Source organism: Sturnira hondurensis, unplaced genomic scaffold, assembly GCF_014824575.4.
Source record: "Sturnira hondurensis isolate 20B ecotype Veracruz unplaced genomic scaffold, ASM1482457v3 Scaffold0007865, whole genome shotgun sequence".
Lineage (NCBI taxonomy): Eukaryota > Metazoa > Chordata > Mammalia > Chiroptera > Phyllostomidae > Sturnira > Sturnira hondurensis.
The window spans coordinates 1,040,017-1,047,733 of record NW_028080496.1 but is presented as its reverse complement, the minus strand read 5'-3'; the positions used below and the strand labels follow the sequence as shown (position 1 = coordinate 1,047,733).

The following is a 7,717-nucleotide window of genomic DNA, read 5'->3' as shown; positions in this document are numbered from 1 at the left end:
TGGTGGAAAAGCACTGGTGCCCACCCCCTCCTCCTCCTGACCCAAGCCCTGGTCTTAGGCGCCCGCTGGGGGGCACACAGGACCCAGAGGGAAGCGGGCGTGAGCTGGAAAGGGGTGGCAACGTCAGCCCTGGCTGTAAAAACGGCCAAGTCATTCTTCCTTTCTCCTAAAATAGACATTGGATGTATTTTCAAGGCGATCAGACATGCTAATAAGCAGTTCGAGGACTGTTATAAGTATAAATCGTGGGACCCACCAAAGTAGGACAAATAATTAAAGCAATCAAGTCAGCATTAAAATGGTGTAGAACTAATGTAATTAATTTACCCTTTTTATAATGATATAAAAACAAGACCATAAATCACTGCACAGCTTCTTTTTACTGAATTTGTAAATGTGGGTGTGTGCGTGTATCAAACATTAATTTTCTGCTTTGGAATGTAATTAAATAAGAGCCAGATGTAAAGAGGAGAAATCACTCCACTAATTCTATGAGACAGCAGGAACAAACTTTCCTTACATGTGGGATGAAAGGGAGTGATATTTAGGGCTCTACAGCCCGAAATACTAATCAGTCTGGAAGTTCCAATTTTTTCTTTTTGGCTGGAGGAGGTGGAAAATAGTCGACATTTTTTAGGCTGAAATACGATGTGAGCGCAGAAATTCGTGGGGGTTCCCCAGTTATTAGTGTACGGTCTTCCCGGGGTGGGGATGACGGGCACTGGAACCCAGTCCTGGGACCCCGCCCCCCCAGGCCTGAGGGGACTCAGGGAAGGTTAGGGGGACCCTCCAGGGCCCGATGGGGGTGTTGCCAGAAGCCGTGGAAAACGTCCTTGAGCAGCTTTGAGGGAGGGGGCAGCGTGCCCAAGACGGAGGACTCTGACCCTGGCCCGAGGACAGCTGGCAACGCCCACCAGCGTCTCCCTGTCCGGTTGTCTTGTAGGATCTTCTCTTGCTCCTCGTTTATCTTTTCATTGCTGCCGTTCCTTCACCATGGCTCAGATTTTCCTGCCTTCTTCTCTCCCCGCAGAGCTCTTGCTGCATGTCCTCAGTCCAGTCTGAGGTTTTCCTCAGTCCTGCCGTTTCAGGGGCTGGCTGGCGTGGGGGGAAGCTCTGGAGGGGGGAGCTGGAGGCAGAAGCCGCCCCCCTCTCGGCACAGACAGCACACCCACCAGCGGATAAACAGCTTGGCCTTAGATGAAAAGGGGGTCCTGTTCGCCTTCCCGCCAGGGCCTGAGGCATACGCCCAGGGCCATTAAAGGCGTGGGAGGGTGCTCTGGTCATTGACTTGGGCTCTTCACCCTCCAGGGCCGACCCCAGTTCAAGCCTGGGCCTCTGCTGATAAAACATGGAGACAGTTCTGCGCTGTGGAAAGCTCCGTCATTCTCCCTGTGCTCCAGGAGCAAATTTCTGCGAAAAACAGCTGATAGAGGCCCATCTAGAAAGATGGGTAAGGCCTGAAAAACCTCATTCCGGGAAGAGATCGTGGCCATCCGTCGGTGCCCGTTCCGCGGCTGTTTGGATGGCGAGTGCCGAAGGTCGTACATCTTAATTGGAAAAGCATGCCCTTTCTCGACTCCTTGCAGCTCGTTTTTGTCATTACTGTTTCTGCCCGTCTCGTCCCCTCCTTCATGAATCAGTCACTGTTCTCTGGGGCCCTTCGCTGAAGGTTGCCCGCTCGGCCAGGGACCCAGCGGGAGAAATACACACCAGCCTTGGTGGAGGCAGCCAGGGGGTGGCATACGAGGACGCACGACCCTCAGACTCAGGGTGACAGGCGGCATTTGGTGAGGGGAAATTGAACGGGGACTCCCAGGCAGCTGCAGGCAGATTCCCGCAGGCAGGTGGCCGCCTAAGCAGCACCGTGCTCCATTGCCAGCACCGGAGCCCAGTGAGCCAGCGTCACCAAGACCGGCCCGTGGAGAGGACTCGGTTGGAGCTGGCCCGATTCTGTTTGCTTTCTCGGAGTCTTTCACTTGCTTTCTCCATGTGCATCTATTACACTGCAGGCCCAAGAGCAGGCCCTGGGGCAGAGAGATGGAGCAGACGCCGTCCCTGTCCTCCAGGAGCCCGGGGAAGGGTCAAATGTGGCAGCGGACCGTGGCTCTGAGACGTGGGAGGCCTGTGCTGAGCCACAACGCCAATGTGTGTGTCTGCCCTGTTTGGCTTCCTCCTTCCTTCTAGGGGCATACGGCCTCCTGACCTTTCTCACTTGGCATTAGTGAGACCTCCCAGCACCACCCCTGTGTTCAGTAGAGGGGGAGGCTAGACCCAAGGGCGCCGATGTGATCAGTAGTCCCTGCCCTCTGGGACTCCACGCAGCAGATCGTCCCAGTCCCTGCCGGGGGCATCCAGGACCCCTGGGCGCGGGGGTGCCCGGGCCTCACCTGCAGACGCTTGGTCCCGCAGACTGGGGGGGACTTGAGCGTGTGGTTTTGGCAGTCTGCACTGGTGCTGCCCCGGGCAGTCAGTCCTGGGAGGAGGCCCCGGACATGCGTAGCGCACGGGGCTGGGGTGGGGGAGCTGCTGCCCTCGGAGGTTTCACAGAGGACCTGGACTTCCTGCAGGCGAGGCGCAGAGAGGACATGTGCGGCTGGGCAGGGAGGTGGCTGGGGGGTGGAGGACATGGGAAGGGGGGCAGCGGGGGCAGGAGTAAGGGAGGGGCGATGAAAGCCGAGACCGGGTGGGTGAGAGCAGGGGTTGGCGGCGGTTGCTCAGCGAAGGTGCCGCAGGGTCCGGCTTCGATGCTGTGGCACAGGTAGTGAGTGACAGGCTCACATCTGAGTTCAGGGCAGTGTCGCCGCCGGATGCAGGCGTGAGGTCTGCAACAGTGGGGTGGGGGGAGGGAGGGTGGGGCCCGGGGCTGCCTTGGTTCTCTGTGTCTATATAACAAGTGCAATATGCCCTTGACCTTCCTGGGTGGGGGGGCTGAACTGAACATGGGCACCAGTTCCTTGTCTGCCATGCTGAGGTCTGGAACAGGGACACCGTGGGGCTTGTCTTGCCCCACGTGGCATTGGCCGGGCTGCTGCCTGGCCCCACGGCGCTCCCCCGAGTGGCCTCTGTCTGCCGTGGGGAGGGGGCTGCTGGGGATTCTTCCCAGAAGAGTGGGTCCAGGGGAGTCAGAATTCTGACATGGAGCCTGGCTTGCAGAGGCAGCATTCTGAGTGGCAAATGCAGAAGTGGAGCATCTTGGAAGGCCCAGCCCGGGAAACAACTTATGTTGCTATCAGGGGTTGAAGTCCCAGGGCCGGCTGAGATTGGAGGGGAGGGGAATAGATTTGACCCCCTACCCCACATGGAGTAGAATCAACGCCATGTCCTATAAGAGCACGGGGTTGAGAGACATCAGGGCAGCTGCCTTGGTGAGCGCTGGCTCCAGCCAGCAGCCTTTCCCTGAGGAGACGAAGATGCTGGAAGCATAGGGACAGGAAGGATGTTCCTCAGAGATGTCCCCCCGGACGACCTGCGCCCTGACTGGATGGAGCCAGGAACGAGTCCTGTGGACGGGATGCCATCCCCCGGAAAGCAGCAGAGCCTGTGGGGGTGTGAAGGGAGGGCGGGTGGCGGAGGTGGGGGCGGGTTGGTGCCGAGCTGAGTTGGAGAGCCCTCCAGATGGAGCCCGGGAGGGAGACACAGCCTGAAGATGCAAGAAGTCGTTGGACCTGAAACCTCAGCAATGGAGGAGTCTGGTGCGCCTCCATTCTCCTTCTTATCTTCATCCTTAATGTCTGGAGCAGCTCAGACCCTTCGATCGGATGTGCCTTTTCCTTAATGCGAATAGGAAAACGCATCCCAGGTGGGGGCGAGACACACACCTCCGAAGCCCTAGTCAGAGACGGTGGCTGCGCCGATCCCAGCTCACGCTCGGGGGCATCTGCTGCCTCCTGCCCCACTGCGGGCGGGCGGGAGCGAAAGTGGCACTTCTGCCATCAGCCAGGGCTCCCATCCCCCGCCCCCCCCTTCCCGAAGAGCCCAAATCAGAGGCGTGAATCCGGTCTCAGCGTAGCAATCAGGAGGGACGCTGTGAGAGTTATTTTCGAAAGCATTTAAAAATATCTCCTTCCGAGAGGCTTCCAGAGGGAGACACTCATTAAAACATACATAATGGAAGCCTTTCCTTTCGAGGTTTTTTGTTTGTTTGTTTGTTTGTTTGCTCCTTTTGCTCCTGACAAAGGTGAAGTTTCTAAGTCTGGTTTTAAAAGATGAATTTCTGTCCTCAGAGGGTAGGCAGACCATGTGCTGAAGTGGAGGTATCTTCACCAAAAAGGAGCACAGGCATGCACGGGCTGCCTGGGAGGCGAGGAGGAAATTTTCTGGCAGAAATTTTCTTGCAGAAATCTGCTCGTCGGCAGAACTGCTGGGCGCTTCCACAGACTGCGTTTTTTCTGGTCACACTGAGTCCATGGAATACAGATACTTAAAAAAGCAAACACATGCAGCTTCTCCTGTCATTGACCTCAGTATTTTGACACCATATTGTGTATAATTTTTGTGAGAATGGTGGAACTTGCTGTCCTGGGGAAAAGCAGACATCGGTTGTAAGACATAGTGATTTAAGGAAGTTGTGAAATACCAGCCAGGTTTTAGGTAAAAATGAGGGAGTGGAGCGAGCTCGTAGAAACTTTCCTCTTTCTTTTTCTTTTCTTTTTCACCTGGCTTCTCCAAGCGACAGTGGCCTCCTCAGAGTCTCCGCCCATTGAGGCTTCACACCCAGTGGGGTCCCCAGGACTTCTCCCTGCTGTCCTCAGCCGGGATGGCCCCAGTGCCTCCACCCCACCTTGCATGTGCCGTTTCTTTTCTGTAGACTGTGTCCAGCCCTGTCCCCCGAGTTCAGTCCTGAGCGCCCGGCGGCTGGACTCTTAAATCACAGGTTTCCTTACCAAGCCCGTCCCTCTACTTGTCCCCCAGCCTGAGGTCCTGAGCTGTTCCCATCGCCCCGAGGACAGACACTTGCTGAACAAATGATCGCTACCGGGAGAAACCGCTGATTCTGTGGGGATGAACAAAGATGGCCCGAAAGGCTACTACTTCTGAATTTGGGAATTCAGGGAGTCTGAACCACCCCTTGCATTTGGCAGAGTCTCAAAGGCAGGGGGGACCCGGGGACACTTCCATGGATCAGGGAATCTCAGGGGTGGCCTGTTGCCAGAGGGCCCGGGGGCCCAGGGCGCTGGAGGTGGCCTGCCTGCAAGAGGGCATCTGTGTGATCCCTTAGGGGCGCGTCTTTCACCTCCCCCAATTGGTGCTAAGTTGGAAGCAGGGGCAAAAACTAGGGAGGCTGGCTGCGGGTCGGATGACGGAGTTCTGTTTTAGTCCGTGGTCTGGCCGCCGTCGGCCTGCACATTCAGTCTCTCGATTCCAAAAGGCCCGCATGCCTACCGTCTTTTAACACATGTGGAGTTAGATCATGTCTTATGTTCTACAACATGTGACGATCTAATCGACAAAGTTCTTTCTTTGTCGCTCATAAGACAATGGCACATTGAAAAATGAACGGCATCTAGGTTTGAGGAACTATAAAAATTGGGGGGTAAAACCGTGAGACTAACCCCCTGGCAATGGGCAAGGACACACCTGATTGGTGGTGTTGCTCTTATATCACTCAGGGGCAAAGCAGTTGTATAGTCCTTAGTTCATCCTAGCTTGTTGCCTGCATTGGTGGCCAGAGCTGGTTCATGCCTGGGGCACATAAAAAAAAAACAAAAAAAAAAAAAAAAAAAAAAAAAAAAAAACGGTGTTCGANCCCAGATGGTACCGCCAGAAGGTGCCACCAGAAGGGGCGGAAGGGAACCGGGATGGGGGTTGGGTGGAAAAGGAGCCACAGAAGCAGCCATAGCGGCCACTTGCCGAGTGACCACCTGCGCCAGGCATCATTCTAGACACAATATATGAATCATGTTTTTTAAAAATTAAAAAAATATATTTATTTTTAGAGAGGGGGAAGGGAGGGAGAAAGAGGGAAACATCAATGTGTGGTTGCCTCTGGCACGCCCCCTACTGGCGACCTGGCCCACAACCCAGGCATGTGCCCTGACTGGGGATCGAACCTGCAACCCTGTGGTTCACAGGCCAGCTCTCAATCCACAGAGCCACACCAGGTAAATCATCTTCAATATAACAAGATGAATTTGGAAAGGAGGAGAACCAGTCCTTCAGGAACAGACAGCAGAACCACTAGGCGCCCCTTGAGCATTAAGGACTTCCAACCCTCCCACTCGAAGGAGCCCAAGGAGAGGCTGTCCCAGGACGGCGCAGGGCTTCCTCTCCGCTGCGCTCCCCGTCTGGCTGCTGGTCCCCGTGCAGCTAGCAGATGGCTCCGGGGGCTCCAGGCACCTCGGCTGCGTTTGCGGAGGGAAGCCGCGCGGAGGAGTGCCATCTGTCTCTACCCAGTGTTAGGAAACAAAATTCGGCAGAGTGACATTTCAAGATCTCCCTGGCTTTTCTCCACGATTTTGGGGACTCGGGCGGCATCTCCTCTCACAGAGAAAACAAGCCCCGAGGAGCCTCACACGGCGAAGGGCTTCTACAGGCCGAAGGGGCGGGACAGGACGTCCCCCATACGGAGTAGGTGTTTCGGGCAAGGTCACCCTCCCGGTCCTTCCGGATCGACTGTCTAAGACCCCAGCCCTGGGAGAGGCTGCAGCTCTTATCTGAGTCAGATACTGAGTCTTGGTTTGGTGGGCTCAGCAAAAGTGACTCTGTGGGGGCGACTTTCCTCCCAAGTCCCCCCGTGTGCCACGGATGAGAGTAAACATGACTGAGACATGATGTGATCTGCTTGGGGAGGAGAGGTGGCCAGTTTCCCAGAGGAAAAAGGCTGTGAGCAGTGGCCAGTTTCTCAGGGGAAAAAGGCGTTGAGCCCCTCCTCTAGGGCCTTTTATTGGGTTCTAATACACAGGAATACAGGGCGGCAAGGATCAAACAGTAGATAACATTTCAAAGAAATCTGAGGGCTTAGTCTGAGTCAGTGACTGTCAGGAACAGAGTTTTAGGGTTTCCTGCTCGAACCCTGAACATATGAATGAAAGCACTCTTAGCAAAGCAGATTTCACAGGTTTATCAGGAAGTCTTTGTGATGCCAGATTTTCCCCCAGGACTCGCTCTAGCAAGGCAAGGAGCTGCACCCCTCCCCATCAGGTATTCAGGCTTAAGGGGATTAGAGCCAGGAAGCGCTTCTCCCAGAGAACATGGGGACTCGGGCTATGTCAAAGCCGGGGGTGGGGGGCCGAGAGTCCATTGCTCCCTGTTGCAGCCCCCCGAGTCCTTCCATGAAGGCCTCCCAGGTGGTCATGTCTGGCCTAGGTTGCCCCTCCTCTCAGGGGTCTTCAAGGACTTCCGCCGAAACTTTGGGGGCAGGGAGGAAACTGAGGCAGCGTTGGCTACCAGAGACAAGCTTTGTCTCCTGAGGCTCGCATTCCAGAGGTCACTTGTTCATCCTTAGCCACAGGGGGTAGAGTTACACTTCCTAGAACCAGGCAGAGCGTCCACGACGTGACTCCACGTGGGGCCTGTCATGTCTTTTAAACACCAGTTGTTCAGGAAAGCCCAAGCTTCCCCGGCTGCCACTGTCAGCACCCCATTCGGCCGCGACGATGCAGCAGAGTTCAGACATGCTGGGATTAGACCAAGTCGCTTTCCCCCCCCCAGGGCTGGGACATCGCTGTTCCGAACGATGCTGGGGTGCTGGGCCTGAGAGCCGGGAAGTTGGGGGGAG

General features: G+C 55.8%; 1 pseudogene; it reads left to right on the top strand.

Moving 5' to 3' along the window:
- Positions 1-5,550: 5,550 nt before the first annotated feature.
- Positions 5,551-5,695, top strand: LOC118992094 (uncharacterized; annotated as a pseudogene).
- The last annotated feature ends 2,022 nt before the right edge of the window (positions 5,696-7,717 follow it).